The following is a 12,721-nucleotide window of genomic DNA, read 5'->3' as shown; positions in this document are numbered from 1 at the left end:
TGCGCGCCGCCCGCCCGCTTCCCTCCCCGCCAGCCTCCCTCTGCCGCCGCCGGTGCCGCCGCCACAGCCCGCCAGCTAGTGCAGCACAGCGACCCCCGAGGGCCGGCCGCGGCACTGCGCCTGGCTCCACACCGCCCCGGCAGCTCCTCGCGGGGAACAATAGACTCGGCTCGCCGGGCTTAGGGTTCATCTGCAATGTGCCGCACATTTCACACGCACACAAAGCCTGAGGAAAGGGGGGCGGCGCGGGGAAACGGCCACTACCGGTTGTTCCAGGGTAAGGGGTGGAGGCGATGTTCGCGTCCCCGGCCCGGCGAGTGGAAGGGCCGCCACGGAGTCCCCGCCCGCCCCACAAAACCGGCGTGGCGCCGGAGGGGCAGTTCCTTCAGCTGTGCCACAGTCCCCGAGCGGAATAAAGCCAATGCCTTACCTTTTTAGGGTTGTTTTAGGTTTAAGGGATTCGCTTTTTCTGAGCCTTATGGTAGTATTTTGGGGCCTAATTAGCACATTTTCCATGAATTATCCACAAGCTAACTTTAACAAACTATACACTAAATGCAGTGTGAACTGTCCTAGTTCTGCAGAAACAGAGTAATGCTCTTAATACATCTTGCCTTTGGTGGGTTTCACGTATCAAGCTGGATTATTCTATGGCCAAAGTTATGCAAACAGTAATTAAACTAGTTGGGAAGCAATCTGTCGAACTTTGACAATAATAATTAACGTGTATATTTTTATAGTAAGTTATCTTAGACTGCTGCGTTTAGAGTATCGAATAAAACCTATTTTTCCTTGTTTTCTCCCAAATGTCTTACGTGTGATCCTTGTGTAAAGTATTTTTGAAGGTTAAAAAGAAAAGATTAGTTTAAATGGGAGATACAAAACATCTCAACAAACATTATGGCCCAAGTTTACATTTATAAGGGGTATTGGAGCCGGCCCTTGGCCACAAATGATATAATTAAGCTTACAGTCTGCGAAGCCTGTTATTACTATTTTAGTGAGGGCCACGACGGGCAAAGTCACTAACACAAGGTCACAGGGGAGTAAGGGTCTGAATGGGTTATCATTTCAGGTAGTCATTCCAATGGGAACGTTTATTCGGTGAAAAATTATGCAAGATAGCCCAGCGTGCTTCCGGTGCTCACTCTAGGAAACAGATTCATTTCCCAACTAAAGTTTTTCTCTTAAATGGGGTCAAGTCTGACTAAGGCTGCAGCTAGCAAGTTCCTGACACCCCGGGGCCAGTGAGTGTCTCAGAAACCGGTGAGGGGCGGAGACCCGGCCGCGGGAGGTGGAGAAGCTGGGCCCCGGCGGGAGACCAGGGGAGGTGGTTGGAGGGAGGCCGGTCAGCTATCCCTTCCCCCACCGGTCCTCTTAGGGGGTGTGGAGATGTGGGCCGCAGAGCTGCGTGGCCCGGGCTGTGCGGATTCCCTGAACGCCGCACTTGCGCACAGCCCCTTACGTAACCGTCAGTGCCGGGGATTCCCTAGAGGGGGTCATTCTATTCAACCATTACACACACCCCGGGCTCTGCCGCCGTGCCGCCGCCGCGGCCGCCTCACAAAATGGCGGCGCCCATAGAGGAGACAGCAGCCGGCTCCTCGGCCCCATTTTGTAGGAGGCGAGAGATCTGTCGACGTGGGATAGCTCTGCTAAGGATGTCTTCGAGTCTGGAAATCCTTCTTAAGGGATGGAGCCTAGGGGACCCCAGTATATGGAAAATGTCAACGACTTTTAGCACGTCCATGCTCTTTCACTTTTTCATTTTCTCGAAGGAAGTGCCAGAAGCCGCCGGAATCCTTGTAACTAAGGGGAGAAGGGACAGCAGAGGCTGACTGCGCCCGGGACTTGCCGCGACGCCGCGGTGGCTTTGGTTGCACCTCCGGGCTCCGTGCAGCGGGCCGGGACGTCGCCGAGGCTTGCCTGGGCGGCCTCCGCCACACCACCGGTGCAGTGAGACTTTCGGTCGTTTTTAAATGCCGCAGTCCACAACCCTGTGGTCTGGATGGTGGGCTTCGGGAGCTCCGAGGCCCCTGCCCCGGGGAGTCTCGGTGGAACGGGCGCCGGGGGTACCCGCGGATTCCCCCGGCCCTGCAGGCCCGCGGTCGGGGCCGGGTTGGCGCGGGGCTGGAGTGGGACCGCAGGCACGTACGCTGAAATTGAAGTCGTCCGAGTGAGACGCGGGATTGTAGGTTAATGTGTTTCAAGTTAGCTGTTAGAACGTCTTTCCTAGTTTTCCAGTCTGTAGTGGGCAGAAATGGAAAGGCAGAATGGAGAGGTGACATAATTTTACTTTTCCAGGGGAGGTTCCCACTTTTGAGTCAGCTGGTGTACTGTGTGTGTATACACACACACGCATAGACAGGAGCGTCTTGCTTTTTAGGGCAAGTATTAAAGGCTTAAGGCTTGAAATGATACTAAAGCCTTTTTTAAAAAAATTTAAGATGTGATGTGGAAATGAAGAATTGTCTTTAAAAAATTACTTTTCTGTAGAAGAGGCGATCTTTGAATATGGAGTCCTAAAATATATCTGATGGCAGATTTTAAATCCTTAACACTTTTGGTATGTTATAGTCAAAGTAAAAGCATAAACGTGAAACTTAATGTTAGATTACTTACCCGGTTGAATTTACTCGTGATTAGAAAATTGTAAGACGAAAGTAAGCTGTTAACGACGTACTCTTGTAAGAGTAATCCAAAGTTTAAGACAAGATGAGATTCATCTTTTGAAATGCATGCATTACAGGAACAATTGATTTTTAAGTGTACTTTGCTAGTTGAGGCAATCATTTGTGTTTACATGACTTTTTCTTTTTGAGTTGTTTTGTTTTCTTTATTTTAACCTTCATATTTTCTCTACTGCAGAAGTGCAGCTTTATGCTGGCTGTGCCTCAATCGCTGAATTCCACAATCTATCCCTGCCAGAGCTGGTTGCTACTGCTGGTGTGTGGACTTCTGGTCCTGCCTGTCACTATTGTTGTCCTTTAGATTTAATAACTTTGCTTGCCACTAATCAGTCTGCTTGCAAGAACATCATAGTTAGCACCCTCGTAGCCAGAGAATATTTTTTTTAGGGGATTGCACTAAAGTAACCCTAGTGCATAGTATTACGTTTCTTATTACCATATTGCATTTCCTATAGTGGGCAGCATAGAGCAGGTGGATCCTGGAAAAGTGATGTTAAAGACGTGCTGACAGTTTTACAACAGCATTCACCCACTAATAAGATAGAAAATAAAATAGAGTTCGTAGTTTTCAAGCATTAATGGAAACTGCTCCTCTAAAAAATTACCAGTACGCGAATATTGCTGCAACTCAATTTGTATAGTTTACTCTCGTAATGAGAAATAATGACAAAGCCTTTATAATGGGAAAAAATGCAAAGCCTTGCTGTTAATTGTAACTACAAACCCTACACATCATAATTAGAGGTTTCTGTTTTATATGAATCTTTGATTCTTGTCAGCTTTAATATTAGCCAAGAAATTGTAGTAAATTAAAAATTCCCTTATTCAACTAAATTATCTGATTTCAAATCAGGCATGTCAGGTTACAACAGCTGAAATCACTTCATTGAGGAATTGGTAAGTCAACTCCATTGACTTACCATTGACTCCATTTTAGGTCACTATGATTTAAAAGAGTAGTTCGGCTGGTAAACAAGACTATTGATGTTAAATTGATATTTCTTTAAAGATAATGTTAGAATAAAGATGTTGGTATGCTCCTTTAGCCTGTAACTACTGCTGTACTTTTTCTGTGGGCTGATTGGTCTTATTTGAAAGTATCACACTTGAGGTCTTTCTATTCTGATGGTAATTCTAAGGCGTATTTGGCAACTAAGCTTTCAAAAGGTGAGGAAATCGTTTATTCTGTTGTAGATTAGGGTAATTTTAATGCAGATACCCTGAATCTGTTAGGGACGATTTCTGAATGATTTGGTCGGAAAGGTACTAGTAAGCTTTTGGGATTTTTGAAAAATTTCTTTTCACTATGTATTAGCGATCATGCTTTGTACATAAATACTGTGTGATTTAGCTTTTTAAGTAGTAATTTTCAATTAAAAAGATTTTAATAAGACTTAACTAAAAATTAAATTTTAGTCAGTTAACAGCAGTATTCCTGGGAGAGGCATTCCCACTGGTGCTCTGGACAGGGTCTCATTAGTTGTTTAGGTCATTTCTCTAGTCCTCAGTTTTTTAAGTTGTCATGGGTTTAATGTGCTACTTTTGTTCGATTGTCTTTATTTCATCTATTTTGATCATCGTGAAGTTTTTCACAAACTGCTCATTATACACAGTTCATAGCATTTTCATAAGTTGTTTATGGTATTTAATAACTTGTAAGAACTTCAGGAGATAAATAAAACTAAATAATCAAAAGGTTATAAGTAATGAAGCTGGATGCCAGCTACTCAGAAGGTTGAGGTGAGAGGTTCCTTGAGCTTAGGAGTTCAGGGTCAGCCAACATAGTGGGGCCCTGTCTCAATAAAGGGGGGAGGGTTATAATGAATTATTCAGACTAGAGTGTTTTTAATTTTTAATACTTAAGCACAATCTTTAACATAGAGTTAAAACTGAAAATTCTGTTTAGTATAACAACAGTTAAATACATCCAAAACAACATCACATTAATGTAAGGATTAGGGTTACTCTGAGTACTGTTAATAACAAGCATTTAAGTCACATTCTTTGAAAACTTGGATCTACAAAAAATAAGATTCCAATAATTAACTTTTTAATTATGGGAAAGGCAAACGAATATTCAGTGAATGTAAAATATACACTACTGAGCAAACAAACAAATTGTTTTAATGAATTTTGATTTTGTTTCAATTTTTTGGTACATTGACTCTTCTTGACATTGTACTTTGCTATTAATTAAAAATAATTAAACCACAAAAACAAATTAATTTTGTATTTAATGCAGATTTAATTCTTGACTAGCTATAAAGCTTAAGGAGTTGGGGGTCTTGTTGGCAAAATAATAAAATTGGAATTAGGCTGAATGCAAAACTGTGCAATAATTAGGTTTCTTGAAAACATATGCAGTTTTTCCTTTATAATTACATGAATCAGAGTAGTATCGACATGATAATTGAATTTATGTAGCTTTTATTTTTCTCTGAAAACATATCACAAACTATAGCTACCATCAAGGTAGAAAATCAGCCAGGGCCAATGTAAATTGTTGAAGTTGATTGCTATGCATTAAGGAATATACTACCCAAGTGAAACAATTTTTTAAAGGTCATGACTCTTTAACATGATTTGTAACATGTAGAACTCAAAAGGAATATACTACCCAAGTGAAACAATTTTTTAAAGGTCATGACTCTTTAACATGATTTGTAACATGTAGAACTCAAAAGTATTCTAGAATAATCTTTGTGTGATAATGTAGAAGAGAAATATTTGTAAATAGTTCTTTGGGAGTACAAAATAATTGACAGTATTTTGCAGTTAACTACAATGCCTCCAGGTATTAAAGATGAAAATTTTAGAGTATTGTGCTAGATTTTTATAACCAAATTTCCCTCCTATCAACAATACTAATATTAGTAACATTTATCTATTAGTAATTATAGATAACCTAAATAAATATGAGTGTAGATCCTGTTTCTAATGTCTATGCATTTAAAACATTTCCTATTTATTTATTTATTTATTTTTGGCAGTTTTTGGCCGGGGCTGGGTTTGAACCTGCCACCTCTGGCATATGGGGCTAGTGCTCTACTCTTTTGAGCCACAGGCGCCACCTCAACATTTCCTATTTATGACACTCAGTGTTAATCAGAGGTTAAATATTGGTTCTCCTTTATTTCTGGAAACTGAAAAGAAGCTTCCCTTTCATTAGAGTATGTGGGAATTTGCTCTCCTCCCACTGAACTGAATCCATCCTTCACTGTTTGCTAGCCTCAGTTGTTTTTCCGCTCCACTGAAGTTGGGTTTACCAAAAATATTAATATCACAACTACATCCTGGGTGAGTTTAGGCCTGTTGCAGATACCCTCTTTCCTGTCAATTCCTAAGAGATTTTTAAAATAATAGTATATTCCCAGCTAGATAATAGATTCAATTTGTGGTCTATAATAGTGATCAAAGAGTCCATAAGCCCTCTAAAATGAGATGCATTTACTTGTATTTTATCTAGGGAGCAGTTCTCAGTAGGCATGGGCATCTTAAAATGCACTGTGATACACAAAAAGTTAAACCTATATTTGCTACAGACAAGTAGTAGGTTTTAGTGGATTGCTTCAGGTGCTGCTTATTATTTTATGTATTATTGGCCTCTTGGGAAAAACAGTTTGAAACTTTAATTAAGGAATACCACTTTAGTTCATCAAATAGAAAGAATTGCAGCAAATAAGCAAAACTCTGTTTCTAAAGGAGAGCTATGTACAATAGATCTTTACCAAATAAGTTTACATTAAATAACTGCTTTGGTTTGCCCTCTATTGAAAATGTGTAGATGAAGAATTACATTAATTAAAAATAGGCTCCAGGGAAGAGTCATTCTCATAGGATGGTGCCCAATAAAAATAAATTCTAAAAAAAATTTTAAAAAGATTAAAATAGGCTCCAAATATAATTCTTCACCAAATTGGGAATGCTTAGGGATATATATGAATTTATTACCATTTTGTAAGTAGTGGTGGTGTTCATGTCTGCCATTCATTGGAATGTTTTCTGGGTTTGGCCAGATCACACTGCCATGTTCCTGTTCTCCTTTGCGCTTACTTGCTCTGGTGTTACTTGATACAATTGTACCTAGGCTTTACCTAGCTAAACCTTGCTTTTGTAAAGATCATCCACAGGGCTAATTTAGCCCAGATCATGTGTGAGCCCAACATAAAATTTGAACTTTAACGATACCACTTCAGGCGTATATTTTGTAAAAATGTTAAACTAGTTCAGTCCTAATCTGTGCAAATTCCAAATTGTTCATGGATATTAGTAATACATTATTTTTGTGCCTTTGGGGGAATAATTAGATTCTTGTAGGAAAAATTATTATTACTTAAAATCCACAACTCTGTGTACTATTTTGGGTGAAGAGGGAAAGTTAGCATCCCAACAGGTATGCTAACATTTTCCTTTTTGGCCCATTCCCTTCTGAACCAAAAGGAAAAGGCATATTTGAGAGAAAACATGTGCTTTATTCAGGCCTCAATAATTAGGCATTTGATTTAAGTTATACCTTAAGCTCATTTTTAAGATGTAAACATTTTACTGTAAGCCTTCTGATTCTCAAACCAGTGCTTGTCCTATTAAACATTCTTTCTGTCTTGCTAATCCAGTTTCCAGAATGAAGTTAGTTGGTAAGCAGATAAGCATAAAGCCATAAATGTATCTGAATCATTTATAACTTAAAAAGTAGTATATAAAACTTTAAGCAGAAATCGTTGATCATGAAAGTGACAAAATAAAAGTAATATTAAAGTAGGCTAAAAGGCCTTATTTAGGGTAATTATTGGGAAAACTGAGCTCAGATACAGGGTGTGAGACTTCTCAGGCAATACTTTAGGTTAGAATCTGCATGAACTTCCTTATAATTTATTCTTAGATCTTCTTTGCCATTGTGCACTACTTACTAAATAACCAGATAAGAACATTGGAAATGAATCTTTTAAGGCTACAACTTATATAACATTTTTATAAATATTACTGCTACATATATATAGACTAATATTTTTAGCCTTGCTACAATACCCTGTACAATTTTATAACTGCCAAGTGGCCTATAAAAGGCTACCAGCCCAGGTAAAAAAGGTCCTACCTCTGTCTGGTGCAGCTTGAAAAATTCTTTCTGACATGACTTGAATTGCTAGGGGAAAAAGGGGCATCTTTCCTTGCCAATGAAAGCACACACCTATCCTCTGCTAGCTAAATTGAAATCTAAGCTATGTGATTCTACAAGACATTAGTATAATGGCCATTTTCTCAGTAGTGAGCAGATTTACACAAGTAGTCTTATTGTTACCTTATTTCAACAGTTTTTGATCTAGGATTATATATAACCTCACTTGATGAGAATGTTATATTTCTCCCTTGAGAAGTACTGGAAGATAAAAGCCAGGACAAATACATGTGACAGTGAGTGAGCATGGGCTCAGTAAGTGAAGTATCTTCTGCAAATTATCATACTCGTATTTCTTAAAGTCACAGGTTAAAACCAGAGGTGTCACCTGAAGTCAGAGTGCCAAGTGACATTTTTAGGGCAGCTTAGGCTAAGCAGCTCAGTTGTCATTAATAATCATACAAGAATTCAGGAATATCAATTGCTAAATATAAGGCAGGTACCTCCAGGTTTTCTCATAGTATTTTATCATAATAAACCAGTGTCGTACTCTGAATATTAAAGTTATTGACCTCCAGCTATCCAAACATTGTCCGTTAATTCAAGTAAAAGCACTGATGTATGGTAGGGGTTTCTCCCTTGGTGTTGTGTGGTAATTGACAACACATCTAGCATTTAAGGAATGTATTATTATTGTAACTATTGAGTTATATCCAAGAAAATAAGAGCAATAACTAGATAAAGCTTCATTATTTGTAGTAAAATGAGTTATACTTGGCCTTTGGTAGTTGACACGCCCCATGTTGTAATTGAGAGTAAATAACAAAACAAAGTTCAGGAAAGAGTAGTGCTAAGATCTGACTGTTGAAATCCTAACTGCTATGGCATTAGGAAGTGGTGCCTCAGGAAGGTGCCCTCATAAATTGGTGGCTTAACAAAAGATACTCCAGAGAACTGGTTTGCCCCTTCTGCTACATGAGGTTACAGCAAATATGCCATCATCTAGGAAGCAGGACCTCACATAGACATCAAATCTGCAAGTGCCCTGATCTGGAATTTCTCAGTCTCCAGAACTGTAAGAAACTAATGTTTATGAGCCACTCAGTCTATGGTATTTTGTTATAGCTGCCCGAACAAACTAAACAACAAGACTCAGCCCTCACAGTGCTCACTCGGTGTCATGCACTTGTCATTCTAGTTGTACTCATTTGCCAGTCCTGTCTGGTGAAAGAGAAATTAGCAGTCCTGTTTTCCCTTGCTTTGAGTCACAGGTGTCAAGGATTTATTTTCCAAGAAGAAAGTGATCAAATAGATTGTTTGCAGAAAAGTTTTCAGAGAAGATCTGCCTTAAAAATTCTGTAGTCTGGACCTAGTTCAGAAGTGGCCAAGGCCAAACCTCAGAGCATAAAAGCAAAAGTTGGACTGTACTTAAGGGAAACAAATTGCAATCTAGTTAAGAACTATCAATAAGGTCAGAGACAAGACCTTATTGACAGATAAGCGATGTGAAGTGCTATCTTCTGGAAATATCCTAATTGGAACAGGTCTGGAAAGGTTTTTGGACTTTTTTAAAACATGGGGTTGAATTTTCATCGTTAGTTTGGGTTAGGACAGAAAGACCACCAGCTATCTAGATAGGCTTTGCTCTACCAGAAGCAGTCTGTAAGCTATACCACTAGTCTGGTGATTCAAGTGGGTAGTGTCCAAGAAATTTTCTTCTAGGTCGGGCAGAGTGGCTCACGCCTATAATCCTAACACTCTAGGGAGCCCAGGCAGGAAAATCACTTGAGCTCCTCAGGTGTTGGAGACCGGCCTGAGGAAGAGTGAGACCCTGTCTCTACTAAAATAAATTAGTTTAGCCAGGCATTGTGGTGAGTGCCTGTAGTCCCAGCCACTTGGGAAGCTGAGGCAGGAGAATTACTTGAACCCAGGAGTTTTAGGTTACTGTGAGCTAGGCAGACACACCAACAACAGAATGAGACTGTCTCAAAAAAAAATTTTTTTTTCTTCTAGACACTGTCCCTAAGAAACCAAAAATTAATAAGAAATTGTTTAGTAGGAAAGATGACCATCTTGAACATAAAGCACAGATCTAAGACAGAAGACCTGTGAACCTGAGTACTTTGGGTGACTTGAAAATGTACCCTTACTTAGCTGAGGTTCGTTCTGTGTTCTCCACTGTAATGAACCTGAAAAATCCAATTTTATTGCTTAAGAAAAATGTATGCCTGGCTGCTTGGGTTCAGTTTCCTCAGGATCCTATCTGTAATAGATGTTATACTATCACTATTATTTCTAGATGGAGTGGTAGCAAAGGCTTTGAAAAATCTACTGGACCTAATAAACTCCTTTTGTAATCTAACTTTGGAAGTGTATTCCCTGATTATTATAAACAGGCAAAATGCTATTCCAAACCAAGCAGTGAAGACTTTTGCCAACAATCATTATGTCAGCTTGCGTGCGTATAAATATGTTTCTACCCATCCTATGAAGTATATCAGTACACATAATCACTTAAATCTATTATTATGAACTTCATATATATAATACTAACCTAATTATTTATAGGAGGCTCCTATAAGGAGGATGATTTTGTATATTCATTAATTTTTGTTATTTGTTAAATTTGCAGCCTGATCTTGAAGTGTTAGATCTGAATGAGTTAGCCAGGGGAATGAGTTGGTTAATAAAGAGCCAAGATAAATATGAATAAGAAATCTCTGCAGTCTTAGCTTAGTAACTGATTTGTAAAGCTAATAGCAGAGGAGACTGTAAGGATTAGAAATTTTAGCTCCTCCAGAAGTGAGGAGTCTTTATTGTTTATGTAATTGTATACAATCAACAACACCCAAAAAGCTTAAAGAGAATCAGTCACTTATGAGTAGTAAAAGTATAATCTTAGATGAGGATAGCACTTTCTTGCCACCTAGGAAAAATACAAAGAAAGCAAAATATTTCAAGTTTTGTTGAGAATAGACTATATCCAGAGACCAATTTTTTTTTCCTCCATGCTACTAGTTCCCTCTTCGATATTATTTACAAAGTGTTTGTTTTATTTTGGTCATAGCACCTATTATTATTTCCTAAGGCAGGGTCTCACTCTGTCCCTCTGGCTAAAGTACAATGGTATGATCATAACTCACTGCAACTTCAAACTCCTGGACTCAGGGGCTCCTCCTGCCTCAGCCTCCCAGGTAGCTAGGACTACAGGCACATGCCACCACATCTGACTTTTTTTTTTTTTTTGTAGAGATAAGGTCTTGCTATGTTGCCCAAGTTGGTCTCAAGCAGTCCTCCCACCCTGGCCTCCCAAAGTGCTGGAATTACAGTTGTGAGCCACTATGCCCAGTCCCTATTATTAATTTAAATCAGTTAGACAATCAAAACTCTTGAAGAAATCATACACGATAAAAGATTTATATATCTTTAAATCACCTGTTTTTAAATTTTTAGAACTATTTTTAGTGTTCATAAAGCATATTTTACAGTTACAAATAGTTGGTATTATTTTATAGTTATAAATGTTGCTTTGGAAAGCTATTTGTTATTCTTTCCCATTTCTTAACCCTATACCTAAAATTATTTCAGAATACTTTCCCAAGAATTTACAAACTTGCCCTTTATTTTCTAAAATATTGAAAGCTGTTAAAGGTTTTGTGTTTTCAGTGCCTTAGGAAATATGTAAGAATACATTTTGTCAATTGTATGCCCAAAGCAACATTTCCCAGTTTGCTGTGATCTGTTGATAGGTATTGGGGGGAGAAAATTATGCAGTTACATAATTTCAGGAAATGCCAAGTTAAGCAAAATTAAAGTTCTTTAATACGGTACTTCTGAGGGCCTTTAATATTCTCCTGTGTTCTCCTCCATGTATAGCCTATGTCCCAAATGTACCTACCCTTTCAATGGGATTGGTGTTCTAAGAAAAATACTAGGAAGTGCTGACCTGAATATTGTTAAAAATTGAACACATATATCTAAATGTGCTGAATCAGAAGTGCTGAATCCTTTACTGGAGTGTGGGGGCAAGGACTTATCTCTTGTAATATTTTATTAAATATGTCAATATAAATCTAATAGCACTTAAAAGTCTATTTAAGTCTATATTTAAATGCAAACTTAGTAAACTTCTGATCTGTTCAAGTTAATTATTTTGAAATGACTTGTGTTTTATTGTTTGTCCTTTTTTCTTCACACCTGAAAGAAGTAGTGTTTGAAATTTAGGATGGTGATCAGTTCTTTTTGTCTATTGAAAAGTGATAGAGCTAATTGTGTAATAGACCTGTTCATAAACTGTAGAATGTTTCAAAACGTCCAAATTCTGATTCATTTGATCTCACTCTTACATATACCCTTCAGGGAATCTGAAACATTTTTCATCTTCTTCATTCTAACTCCCACCTCCCAAGAAGATAATTTGTCTACTTATACATATGCCCACTCCTTTCTGGAGTCCATATAGTTTCCCAGAATTCATGGAATCTTCCCCCACCCATTCCTATGTCATCATGTTATACACCTTCTCCCAGTACTTTACCATAGGTTCCCTGCCTCATCTGCCAGTGGCTCCTTGGAGTAGACACATGTACCAAAATGAAAGAGCTCCACATTAGCACAAGTCGAAATGGGTCCTCAGTCCTATGCAGCAAGGACGTTTTGGAGAGTGTCAGTTACCGGGTGTAATACATATTTACAGGGAACCTAAAGAATTTTGCCATCTTTCTTTTTAGTGGAAAGGGAAATCTATGGATTCCTTGGAAATTTCAGGGCATTAAAGATGTTCAGATAGTTTTAAATATTCCAACTAGGGATATGATAATATTAAAGACCTAAACTATAATAAATTGTCAGAAGCAAATGGGCAAAGGAAAATATAGGCATTCTTTGAATTAAAAATTAAAATAGAGGCTCGGCGCCT

General features: G+C 38.7%; 1 pseudogene; it reads left to right on the top strand.

Annotated features, from left to right (window-relative positions):
- The first annotated feature begins 8,109 nt into the window (after positions 1-8,109).
- LOC100958086 overlaps positions 8,110-12,721 on the top strand; it is a 23,302-nt pseudogene continuing 18,690 nt past the window's right edge.

This window comes from Otolemur garnettii, unplaced genomic scaffold (genome assembly GCF_000181295.1).
Source record: "Otolemur garnettii isolate 467f Iridium unplaced genomic scaffold, OtoGar3 scaffold00070, whole genome shotgun sequence".
Taxonomy (NCBI): Eukaryota; Metazoa; Chordata; class Mammalia; order Primates; family Galagidae; genus Otolemur; species Otolemur garnettii.
This window is presented reverse-complemented; position numbering and strand designations above follow the sequence as displayed.